The following is a 12,835-nucleotide window of genomic DNA, read 5'->3' on the forward strand; positions in this document are numbered from 1 at the left end:
TTATCTTCCTGCAGGTGCAAATTTTCTCACTGTTCTTGCCATAGTGCATGCCCTACTTAAATTCCCATGCAGCATACTGAGATGAAAGGAGATTTACATATTACAGTTCAAATGAGTGTTGCACTCACAGGTGCTGTAAAATGAGGCAAACAGGTAGTCAGTTGAAAAGGCAGAGGTAAGTGATTGAAAGCAGGAGTGATTGAAAGCAGGGTGTGCTTTTTCAGAAAAAAAAAGAATATTGTGCTATAAAAGAAGTGATGAAACAGAAGCCATCTGGAAAGCATTATCAGTCTGCTTCCAATGCAAATAGGACAAGCAAGAGACGACTACTAAGTTTTCGATCAGAATTTTGCAGGAAGATTAAAGAGACCAGAGTGATTTTTCCCAAGCAGACAAGGAATAATCATTTGGTGTAAAGTGATGCAGGTCCTTTGAGCCAGGAATAGTTTTCATTCCGGTGTACGTTTACGACATTAGGGAGTAACTGGATAATACCTACATCATATTTTTGTAGACTTTGGAAGGAGAGAAAATGAGGTAAAATATTTACGGGGATATTTGTGATTTAAGAACAGTGATCAGGAAACAAGCAAAGCTTCCAGTGAAGTCTCTGCCTAAAATGAAATTTGAGGCATATTTGGAGGGTCTTGTTAGAACACCCACAGGAATTATGTGGGAAGCTATAAGAATTTCAATCACATTTGAAAAATTTCTTGGAGGTGGGTGATGGGGGGATCTCATACATTCAGAAGATGTAACTAGGCATGATGAGGGGAGCCATATTTGCTTGTGTGCCTGTCCCATTCACATAGAAAGTGTGGGGAGGTGTAATTTTTGCCACAAAAGGTGCATGTGGATGAAGATATCTGAACACTCCTCATCTTACCTCCTCACAATCCATCACTTTGCACACTTTTCCCTCAGCAAGGTTCTGATACCTACATGGAGAGAAAAGAGCCTGAAGCAATGGAGGGCGGGAGCTAAGTTCCTTTGGGCAACATTTGTCACAATAAGGAGAGCCCTGCCCCTGTTGTATGCAAGAAGATAGCTGGCCTGTGAATAACAAACATTGCTGCCCCTTTTCAGGACTCAGCCATCATTTTTCTTGGCCCCACACAAACTTGGTAATATGGAATTCAGAGAGAGAGAGAGAGAGAGAGAGAGAGAGAGAGAGAATGACTTCTGTTTTGAGAATTGGAGGACTAATGGTCCTTTAGCAACCCCTTACATCCCAGAACAGAGGAGAGGGTAGGAAGAGGGTTTCCATGTCACCTCTATCCTCTTCTCCTCCCAATGGGTGGTATCTCTCTCTTTTTCATTCACCCTGGAGATAAAGCTATTACAGTAGATCATCCAGCTTCTCCTCCCCGGCCTGTCCATCTCTCTCCTTTAATAACCCCCAATGGCTTGCACAAACATGCACACCCCAAATGGCAAATTCCAGATCAAGGCCTCATGAGACTTCACCACGTAGCATTCTGACAACATTGTTTGCCTGATCTAGACCACCGCAGCCATCAATCTTCACTGCCTCACTCCACCTCCTCCTTCCAGAGCTGGTTTTTCCCCTGGCTATCATTACTGCCTGGGTAAACTGAGGGCAGCCCATCAGTAAAACTGTGAGCAAACTTCTGTTTGCTTTTTAGTACACTTTGACTGAAATGTAGTACATAGGAACATAGGAAGCTGCCATATACTGAGTCAGACCATAGGTCCATCTCACTCAGTATTGTCTGCACAGACTGGCAGCAGCTTCTCCTAGGTTGCAGGCAGGAGTCTCTCTTAGCCCTCTCTTGGAGATGCCAGGGAAGGAACTTGGAGCCTAGATGCTGTTCCCAGAGCGGCTCCATCCCCTGAGGGGAATATCTTACAGTGCTCACACTTCTAGTCTCCCCTTCATATGCAACCAGGGTGGATCCTGCTTAGCTTAAGGGGACAAGTCATGCTTGCTACCACAAGACCAGCTCTCTTCCCATAGACCAGCTCTCTTCCTGGTAGGGCTATTGGAGGTTAGACACCATTGGTACTTGGACCAGATCCGGCATCTTCGATCTACAGTGTCAGTAGCTGCTCAGGAATGTTCTGGAGAAGTAACAACCCCATTGTTTTTAACATGAATTATAGTCACATGCCAAAGATGAAGCACTAGTTCATACAAAAGGTGCCTCCTCGTGAATTGAAACCATTGACTGATGCGACCAAGCCTTAAGACCACCACCACATGCCTAGAAAATTCATGAAAACAAATATATGGTGATAGTGTCTATTCATTCTTTAGCCCCCCCCCCCAAACATACTTTTGCAATTGTGTGACTACTTGGGAGTAGTCAAAACTGCAGTTTTGGCTGGACAACAACTATAAGGAAGGGCTGCTGAAAAGGAAGGGCTTCAAGCGCCTCTTCCTGGCCAGTGGTGGAACTATAATTGAGCAGACGAGTTCCCTGAACATGAGTCGATCATCGGAACATAGGAAGCTGCCATGTACTGAGTCAGACCAGTGGTCCATCTAGCTCAGTTTTGTCTCCACAGACTGGCAGTGGCTTCTCCAAGGTTGCAGGCAGGAGTCTCTCTCAGCCCTCTCTTGGAGAAGCACCTGCTACCTGTTCCCCTTGAACCACCGCTCAACTGACGCCTCCCCCACCAGGGCAGCACAGCTGCAGCTTCTAAGCCTCCAGGAGCTGCTGCAGCAAACTAGGTTTTGCCCAGCTGCTGTGCAGTTTAAAGACCTCGCAGCCCAGTGACTGGCACCAGGCCATGCCGTCTTTAATATAAAGACATATTGTTTAATATAAAAACCTAGCAAGCTGCCATGGCTCCTGGAGGCTTAGGAGCCTTCACAGAGACAGAAGCAGCAGAGAAGGAGACAGAAGTGGAGGCCTGCAGCATGGGGAGAGGCAGCAGCTGAGCCGCTGGGGAGGTGGATGGCGAGGCGGCAGGAGGAGAGGAAGAAAAAGGCAGCAGGTGAGCTGGGGGTGTCCCTGCACTGGCAATGGCTGTGGCCACCAAATCTTGAACACAGGCCAACTTTGTTATGTCACTGCGTCTGGCTATTATTAATTATTATTAATCTATTATTAATATCTATTATTAATATATTATTAATTATTAATTATTATTAATTCTTCTACTTCTTCTTCTTCATGCTATTTTACACACACTAAATGTTATTGACTGGATTTAGTACTTTAATTATTTGGCCCTTTCCAAGGGTCTAGGATAACTAAAGAAAAAATTAAAGATATCGTGGTAGTATCCATGCTGTCCCGAGTAGTGTGGCCTTCAGCAGTTGATGTGTTGTAATTTTATTGATGCCCAGGGTGTCAAGATGGTGTTCAAGTTCTTTTGGTACTGCATCAAGGGCACCAACAACTGTCAACACCGCTATTATTTTCTTTTTCCAGAGCCGCTCAATTTCAATCTGAAGGTCCTTGTGTTCAGTTGTTTTCTCCATTTGTTTTTTGTCGACTCGTCTGTCCCCTGGAATTACAATATCAATGATCAGAATCCGATTCTTCTCGATGACTATCAGATACGGCGTATTGTGCACTATATTTATTATTATTATTATTATTATTATTATTATTATTATTATTAATTGTTATTATTTACACAGTCAGACAGGTGTTATTGACTGGTTTGTTTTATCCAGACATCGAGTCCTTCCCAAGGACCTGGGATGCCAGAATTTTATTATCAATGTTGTTGCCGTTGTTATAGATATCGTCGCAGAATATAGGCTGTTCGCAGTAAAGTTGCTTTTTGTAATTGGCTGGTGGTGATTTCTGTGGCCCACATGGTGTTGAGGTGCTCTTCAAGGTGTTTTGGAATTGGACCTAGGACACCAATTACCACTGGGATTATTTTGGTCTTTTCTGCCACAGCCTTTCAATTTCAATTTGTAGATCTTTGTATTTTGTTATTTTTTTCTATTATTATTACTATTATTGTTGTTTGGTTTTTCAAGAAGAACTTCTCAAAGCTGTTTAAACAGAATAAATAATAATAATAAGGAGGAGGAGGTTCTCTATATCCAAAGGGCTCACACTGTAAAAGAAACACAAGGCAGGCACAGGAGGGATGCTGTGCTGGTTAGAATAGGGCCAGTTGCTCTGTCCCTGCTAAATATAAAGGATAATAACCCCTGTTAGCAGGGGTTATGTCACCACATATAGTGTCATTTGTCAGGGATGCTGTTGCAGTTTTCCTGCGCTGAGCAGAGAGTTGGACTAAGAGACCTCCAAAGTCTCCAGTTCTAGAAATCTATGATTCTATTATTATTGGCGGCGGCTGGAGGAAGGGTGGGAAAACAAATGACGTGATGACATATGTAACTTGTTTCCTTAACTACATGTTGTGGAGGTAAAGGATGGGGAATTTGGCAATTTGACAAAAGGTTGCCATTTGTGAGGAAATCCTATGTTGATCAGCATACCCAGTAATATGGTGAAGGTTAACAGGCCTCACCTCATCCCAAAGGTTAAGTTCCCCCCTGTTTTGCATGTACAATGCTGCTATTGTCCTATTGCAGATGCTAATAATACTCTATTGTCAAGCCAAGGTGGTAATGAATAAATATACATATTCGTATGTGTATATGCATCCTTCATGTTGAATCTAAAGGAACAAAACCAGCCACGAAAGAATTTTTCCCAATGCCGTGTGCAATGCATTGAGCCAATTTCCCGGAGGTTTCCAGTTTCAGCATAATTTCCTGTGAGCTTCACATTTTAGCACTATCCAACTGCAGGGAGGGGAGAAAGTACACAGAGAAAAAAAGAATGAAGTCTAGCAAGGCAAGGGGAATTGTATGTTTTCTCCATATGGGCCAGTGGGAATGCTCAGTTACAACCCAGTAGTCTATCACGAAATTACATCGTCTGATTGCATCACACAGAGTCTACTTCCTTGTGATTTGTACATTTCCTTAGCTTTCTTGGTTCTGTGTATTTTACAACACTGCTTCCAAGCATAACATAATCTATAATGGTTAAAAAGCTTAACATGATGGCTATTTGTTCAAAAACATTCTTTATACAATGCTGTAGGTTTTTTTAAAAAATAATTAAAGAAGACAAAAGAACAGGAAGACAGATGGACAGATACTGGAAATTCAAAGTGACTAGCCAACCCTGCACAGAACATTTGTGCGCTGTTTGGGGCCAGCGGTTAGCTCTTTCCCCCCCACCTTCTGCCCCAGTTTCCACTTTCAGGCCCAGCCGCCTCTCCTCCCCACAGTCACTTCTGCCCCCGCATTTTATTTCCCCACTCTTGGGCCTTGCCTCCATGGCCAGGCAAGGCCTGCCACCGCCTCTGGCCTCCGTGACCAGGGCAGGCCCGCTGCCACGGCAACCAATACTCCTGGGTGTGCCTCAGCCAATCAGGTGCGTCCGTCGCCCAGCCAATCACCTGAGTGCTGGGACGCACATTCCAAGGCACACCCAGGAGAATTATATATATAGACTAGCTGACCCCGCACAGAGCATCTGTGCAGTTGTGCACTGAGCCTGTGGCATCCCCCCGCAGCTTGCTCGTTCACTCCCCCCCCGCAGCTCGCTCGCTCGCTTTCCCCCCCACAGCTCGCTCACTCGCTTTCCCCCCCACAGCTCACTCACTCGCTCTCCCCCCACAGCTTGCTCGCTTGCTCTCCTCCCCGCAGCTCGCGTGCTCACTCTCACCCCAGCTCGCTCGCTCTCCCCTGCAGCTCGCTCGCTCGCTCTCCCCCGCAGCTCACTCGCTCACTCGCTCTCCCCCCGCAGCTTGCTCACTCGCTGTCCCCCCATAGCTTGCTCACTCTCCCGCCTCAGCTTGCTCACTTTCCCGCCCAGAGCTCGCTCGCTTGCTCTCCTCCCCGCAGCTCGCTCGCTCTCCTCCCCGCAGCTCGCTTGCTCGCTCTCTCCCTCATCCAGCTCACTCTATCGCCCCCCCAAAGCTCTCCCCATTGGGCGGGCCAGGGCCGAGCCATCCCAATGCTGCCTCCCACCTCCTCCTCTGGGCTGGTAGGGCTTTGTCCGCTGTCTGCCCACCTCCTCACTGCTGCCATTATTTCTCCCCGCCACTGGCTCCTCTTCCTCTTCTTCTCCCGCCGTCCACCCACCTCTTCCGGCCAGAGGGGCTTTGCCTGCTGGCCCTCCACCTCCTGGCCGCCACCATTATTTCTCTCCGCTTCAATGTTGGAACTCTGGCACGCTCTAGAGCATCTGCGCGTTAGTACTTGATTGCTCCCCTCACCTCAGAGATCTCACCACCCTCACCTGAGCTGCACTCCTGCTCCTCCTCCATCCCGTTGCTTCCATCTCCCTCACTCTTCTTGGTTGTGGCTGCAGCATTGCTGCCGCCGATTGGCGAAGCTGCAGCCCTCTATCCCCAGAGACCTCCCCACCCTCACCTGAACCCCGCTCCTGCTCCTCCCTCCAAAAGCAGCAGCAGTGGTTGACCAGGCCGTCCCTCGCTGTTGCCACCACCATGGCTGCTCGTTCCCCTCAGGACTCTGACAGGCCCCGGCCCATCCCTTGCCTGCCTGCTTCCCTCTGGCAATGGCCTCAGTAGCTCCAAACAACAGCAGTAGTTGACTGGGCCCTTCCTTGCTGCTAGTGCTGCCATGGCCGCTCATTCCCCTCAGGCTGCTGACAGGCTCAGGCCCATCCCTTGCCCTTCCTTCTATCTCTCTTCCCCCTCCCCTTTTTTCTCTTTGTCTCTCCTCCACTTGCTCTTCCCCACTCTTTCTTCCCCCTCCCTTCATGTTTTTTCTCTCCCTCCCTCCCTCCCTGAGTTAACAGATTTTGTTCATCTTGTTTCCTCATTTAATTCACACAAAGGCATCCTCCTTCTCCTGAAGGGGCTCCTTCCTCCCTCACGACCCGTGTTTTTGCAGACCCCTGCCTGCTATCCTTTTATATAGAGAGATTCCTCTCCTCTACAATCAAGAACATCTTCCGACCAGTAACATTTGCATTCCAACTGACGTTAACCATCATAGGCTCCTCCTCCTTATCTGCATAGGGAATCCCCACTGCACAATCACCACAGTGCCGCAGGATCCTTCTCCCTATCTGCTTATGGAATCCCTACTGCCCAATCAGGTGCTTCTGCTTGCAAACTCTGTCAGCCAATCGCCTCCTTTCTACCACGTCCCCACGCATGGCCCGTCTTGGAGAATTAATAATATAGTTGATGATTCCATTATCAGTTTAACACTATAGGTAAATTACTACAATTGCAACTGAACCAGTTTGTTTGTTGTTTGTTTGTTTATTTGATTTCTATACCACCCTTCCAAAAATGGCTCAGGGTGGTTTACACAGAGAATAACAAATAAATAAGATGAATCCCTGTCCCCAAAGGGCTCACAATCTAAAACAAAACATAAGATAAACACCAGCAACAGTCACTGGAGGTACTGTGATGGGGGTGGACAGGGCCAGTTACTCTCCCCCTGCTAAACAAAGAGAATCACCACATTAAAAGGAGCCTCTTTGTAAAATTAGCAGGGGTATTTCCTCTTTGCCAGGGGTATTGCCTCTTTGAATCAGTGCTTTTTCAACCATGGGTTGTCTTTTTCTCTCTCCTGTCAATAGGCCCCAATGGAGCTTCCCCCCCCCCCCAAGATTAGGGATGTGCACAGAACATACCCAGTTTGGCTCAAATTGAACCAGATTCAAGTCGAACCAGATCCGGTCCAGTTTTGTGCACACTCAAACCAAGCCCAGATTGGTCCGAACCAAGCCCAGTTTGTGTAGGCTTGGAGCTCTATTGGTAAAAGGAGATCCTTACCAGATTCTCCTTTACCAGTAAAGGGAAAGGGGGACCAGGGGGCTTAGCTAAAGCCACATACCAATGTGGAACTATTTACATTGAATGCATTCGCATGTAACGTGGAACCAGTGGGGGGGAGGGGAGTGATTTTTTACCTTAAAGGTGCCGGCAGCTGCGGCAGCCTCAGAGATGGGTGGGGAGTGTGGCAGGGGTTGTATAGGCCGCCTGTGGGCCCCACCCCCACTGGAGCAAGCAGGACTGGTTCAGGCCCATTTCGGGCCTCTGCACATGCATGGAGGTCAATATAGTGGCCTCTGTGCATGCATGGTGGCCATTTTATTGACCTCCACACATGTGCAGAGGCCCAAACTGGGCCTGAACCAGTCCTGCTGCTCTGACAGGGGTGAGGGGAGCTCCAGTCACCACCCCTGCCCACTCCCGAGGCCTCTGCAGCCACAGCCACAGCCGGTGGTGACACCTTTAAGGTACAAAAAATCAGTCCAGTATCCCTGGTTCCACGTTATGTGCGAATTATTATTATTTTATTATTCAATACATTTATATACCACCCCAAACCAAAGTCTCGGAGCGGTTCACAACTATAAGACAATACAAATAAATAAAACATTAAAAGCAATTAAAACTCCAAAAGCTGCTTAAAACAAAATCAGTTTACTTTATTTATTTATTTATTTATTTATTTGATTTGATTTGATTTTTATACCGCCCTTCTAAAAATGACTCAGTTTACAAATATTTATTTAAATATAAATAATTAAAAATAAATATCAAATATTTACATATTAAAATTACAAAATTAAAAGGCCTGGTTAAAAAAGATGAGTCTTCAAAGATCTTTTAAAAACTGCTAGAGATGGGGAGAGTCTTATGTCAATGGGAAGTGCATTCCAAACTCCCGGAGTGACAACTGAGAAGGCCCGTCCCTGAGTGGCCACCAAACGACTTGAAGGTAGCCACAGACGGGCCTCCCTTGACGAATGCAGTGGGCGCTGTTTAGGGCTTTATAGGTTATAACCAGCACTTTGTATTTTGCCTGGAAACCTATTGGCAGCCAGTGTAACTCCTTTAATATAGGAGTAATATGGTCTCTTCGAGATGAGCTGGAGACCAACCTGGCTGCCGCGTTCTGTACTAATTGTAGTTTCTGGACTACGTACAAAGGCAGCCCCACATAGAGCGCATTGCAGTAATCAAGTCTGGAGGTTACCAGCGGATGTACTACTGTTCGAGGTCATTAATCTCAAGAAGACGACGCAGCTGGCGTATTAACTGAAGCTGATAAAAAGTGCTTCTGGCCACTGCCTCAACCTGAGAAACCAGGGAGGGGTGTGAATCCAGAAGCACTCCCAGACTGCATACCTGTTCCTTCTGAGGAAGTGTGACCCCATCTAGAACAGGCAGATCAATATCATTTCCTGAGTAACCACCCCACACAACAAATACCTCTGTCTTGTCTGGATTCAGTCTCAGTTTGTTATCCCTCATCCAGCCCATTACCTCCTCCAGGAAGGCATTCAGGGAGGATATGCCTTCTCCTGATGATGTTGACATGGAGAAATAGATTTTGGTGTCATCTGCATACTGATAACACCCAGCACCAAATCACCGGATGACCTCTCCCAGTGGTTTCATGTAGATGTTAAAAAGCATTGGAGGCAATATGGAGCCCTGAGGGACCTCATATAAAGCCTCAACTTTTGAAGAGCAACAGTCTCCAAGTGACACCATCTGGAATCTGCCCAAGAGACAGGAGCGAAACCACTGCAAAGCAGTGCCTCCTATCTCCAACTCCCTCAGACGTTCCAGAAGAATACTATGGTCGATAGTATAGAAAGCTGCTGAGATCCAAAAGGACCAACAGAGTCACACTTTCTCCATCAAGTCCTAATTGGAGATCATCCATCAGGCCAACCAAGGCAGTCTCCACCCCGTAGCACACCTGAAAACCAGTTTGAAATGCAAGTCAATGTAAATAGTTTCACATTGGTATGTGACATCCAATTACCTGCAATAGTTTAGTCTTTCCAGACATGGCTTGAGAAACCACATATAAGGTAGTCACCATATTAGCGCTGTGAAAAATCACAGTAATGTCGCTATTTAATTTCACAACCTTTTTCGTCCTGCTTAACAAATGAGTTACTCTAGCATTTAAGAGTTGATTTGCCTTATTCAAGCCATTTAAACTGAATTAACTTAAGAGAGGGTACTCCAGTCTGTCCTTGTAATGGTTCAACAGCTTGTATCCCAATTTCTTTACCCAGTGTACACCCAAAATATCACTGTGAATACTTTAGATGAAGACCTGATGTTCAATTCCATGGACCGATTTTATCATAGTTAAGGCAAGCTAAGGTCAAAACAGGGTTTGCAATGAAAATTTATCTTCTACTGTAAGAAGAACCATGAGGTGGGTGTCTCTCCATAACATCATCTTTCACTGTCTCCTGGATCTACTGGTACATGAGATTTTTCTACAGAACAGGCCAGTTCACTTCCACTAGCAAGAATACATTATTTATCGACCACAAGGTCAAAGAGGTGTGTCATGCATTGCACAGAATCTTCAGGACAAATGATGTTCATTTTTCAAACATGAAGAAATGGGCACTGATACGTGAGATTATTATGCTTCTCCTGATCACGGGTTGACCTTTCATCCCTTCCCACTATCTATCAAGAATAATGTATGAGAAGCAAAATTCAGCAATTGGATAGGCAGGTCATTTGAGACTATTTTCCTGCTATTAAACAAGTTTGGCCGCCATTGAAGTTCTGGTTGGGGAAAGAAAGTATATAATTCTTTCCTTTGCTGGCATTGTTGAGAAGTTCAGTGTGGGTATCTTCAGCTATTCTCCTCTCTGGAGACAGTCAGTAGGTTTCTGGAGAATAGCAGTATAGTAGATGACCTGCTAATGTCCAAAGATAGCTAGAAATTACGACATTTTATACAAGGATTTATTGTCTCCCTGAGGGAGAGCTCTATGCATAAAAGAGGGTAATAGCAACCAAGTGAAAGCTACTTCAGATTGCTGGCCAAAGTGTATCCACTTACCTCTGCTCCTGACTTCCTTATTTCTTTGTCTCCTTGACTGGAGAATAGGCTTAAGTTAATAGGATGATAGATTTCAGCTGAACATAAAGAGAAACTTCTTAACATTATGAGCAGTTTGATAATGGAGCCAGTGACCTAACAGGGTGGCAGGCTCGCCACTGAATATGAATATGACAAATATTTATATACTGCTTTTCAACAAAAGTTCCCAAAGCGGTTTACATAGATGTAAATAAATAAATAAAATGGCTCTTTGTCTCCAAAGGGCTCACAATCTAAAAAAAAGAAAAGAAACATAAGATAGACATCAGCAACAGCCACTGAAGGGATGCTGTGCTGGGAATGGCCAGTTGCTTTCCCATTGCTAGGCGAATCACCACTTTTAAAAGGTACCTCTTTTGTTCAGGAAGCAAGGTAGGAGGAAAACCTGGGTAGTTTCTCCTCCTACCTTGCCTCCACATAATCACTTCTACACAGATTTTCTTCTTACCTTGCTTCCACACAACTGAAAAGTGGGAGCACGCACAGCTCCCAAACCTGGGTAGAATACAGTTTTTGATTGTGTGCATGAACTCACTGATATACTGAATGAGGTTCAGAGGAGGGCAACAAAGAGGTGAGGGCCCTGGAAACCAAGTCCTATGAGGAATGTTTGAAGGAATTGAGTGAGGTCATTAACACAATCAAAAACTGTGTTCTACCTGGGTTTGGGAGTTGTGTGTGCTCCCAATTTTTGATTGTGTCGAAGCAAGGCAAGAGGAAAACCTGGGTAGAAGTGATTGTATGGAAGCAAGGTAGGAGGAAAAACTGAGTAGCTTGTCCTCTTACCTTGCTTCCACACAATCACTTCTACCAAGGTTTTCCTCACTTCCACACAATCAAAAATTTGTAGCACACACAGCTCCCAAACCCAGGTAGGTTACTATGGGGATTTGGGGAAAAGGTTAAAAAATTGTTAAAAATTGACTGCTTGCCCATTTCTTTTGTGGGTTGGGTGGTAGGTACCACTCATCGTGCCCTAACACCCAACCCACCTTGGTGTCCTTAGGAGTTACCCATGGGGAGCAATGGGGTGTTTCAAGTTTCTCCATTGTTCCCTATGGCTGAAACACTCAAAATATTTCAAGTTTCGCTTTGTCTACACAACCAGTTCGACCGCCGTTTCAGCCATCCGCATTTTGTTTCAAGCTCAAAACAAAATGCAAAATCCATTTCATGCACATCCCTATTTTGCCACTGTTGTTAAGCATGATGGAAGTCATAGTCCAACAACATCTGGGGACCCAACGCTGGGAACTCTGCTGTAACAGTTTCCTAAACACAGCTGGGGGAGTGGACTAAAAGATCTCCAAAGATCCTTCTAAGTCTAGCATTTTATGATTCTGTTATGTTTGCAGTGTGTGGATAGGTTCATGTGAGAGGAGCCAGACCTTCAGAAATTCTGGCCTGAAGCAGTTCAGGTGTTTACAGATTAAAATTAGCACCTTGGATTTGGCCCAGAAACAAAATGGGAGCCAATGGCACTGCTGTAATATTCATGTGATGTTGTGATCTGCTCAACTGGGCCAGCTGCTGGGATCTTCCTGCTTGCAGCCTCAAGTAGTACAGTCCATTTTAACACCACTGCTGTGTTCTATTCCCACTTCATTCAGCTGCATGTGCAGATCTAGCCTGACACTTGATTTATATTCAGCGTGAGTGCTACCAGCCCTTCACATATGGAAACCAAATGAAAACAATGTTGTTTTTTTCTCCATCTACTGTGTGCAGTAGAAAAACATCACTATGGAAGAAAAGTTCTAGAAGGCTGTAAACATTGTGCAGAGGAATGGAATGTCCCCGCTCGATTCTGCTACATGTTAGAGCTGCTACCATCATCACCTTCATAAGCAGAATTAAAGATGAATTGGACAACTCACCAGAGACTGGGTTGCTCTTTCACCAGCCCTGTCCAAGCAACTGTCATCTACTTTTTGCTTCCCATATGGCTCACAGATGCCTACAATC

This window comes from Hemicordylus capensis, chromosome 3, assembly GCF_027244095.1.
Source record: "Hemicordylus capensis ecotype Gifberg chromosome 3, rHemCap1.1.pri, whole genome shotgun sequence".
Taxonomy (NCBI): Eukaryota; Metazoa; Chordata; class Lepidosauria; order Squamata; family Cordylidae; genus Hemicordylus; species Hemicordylus capensis.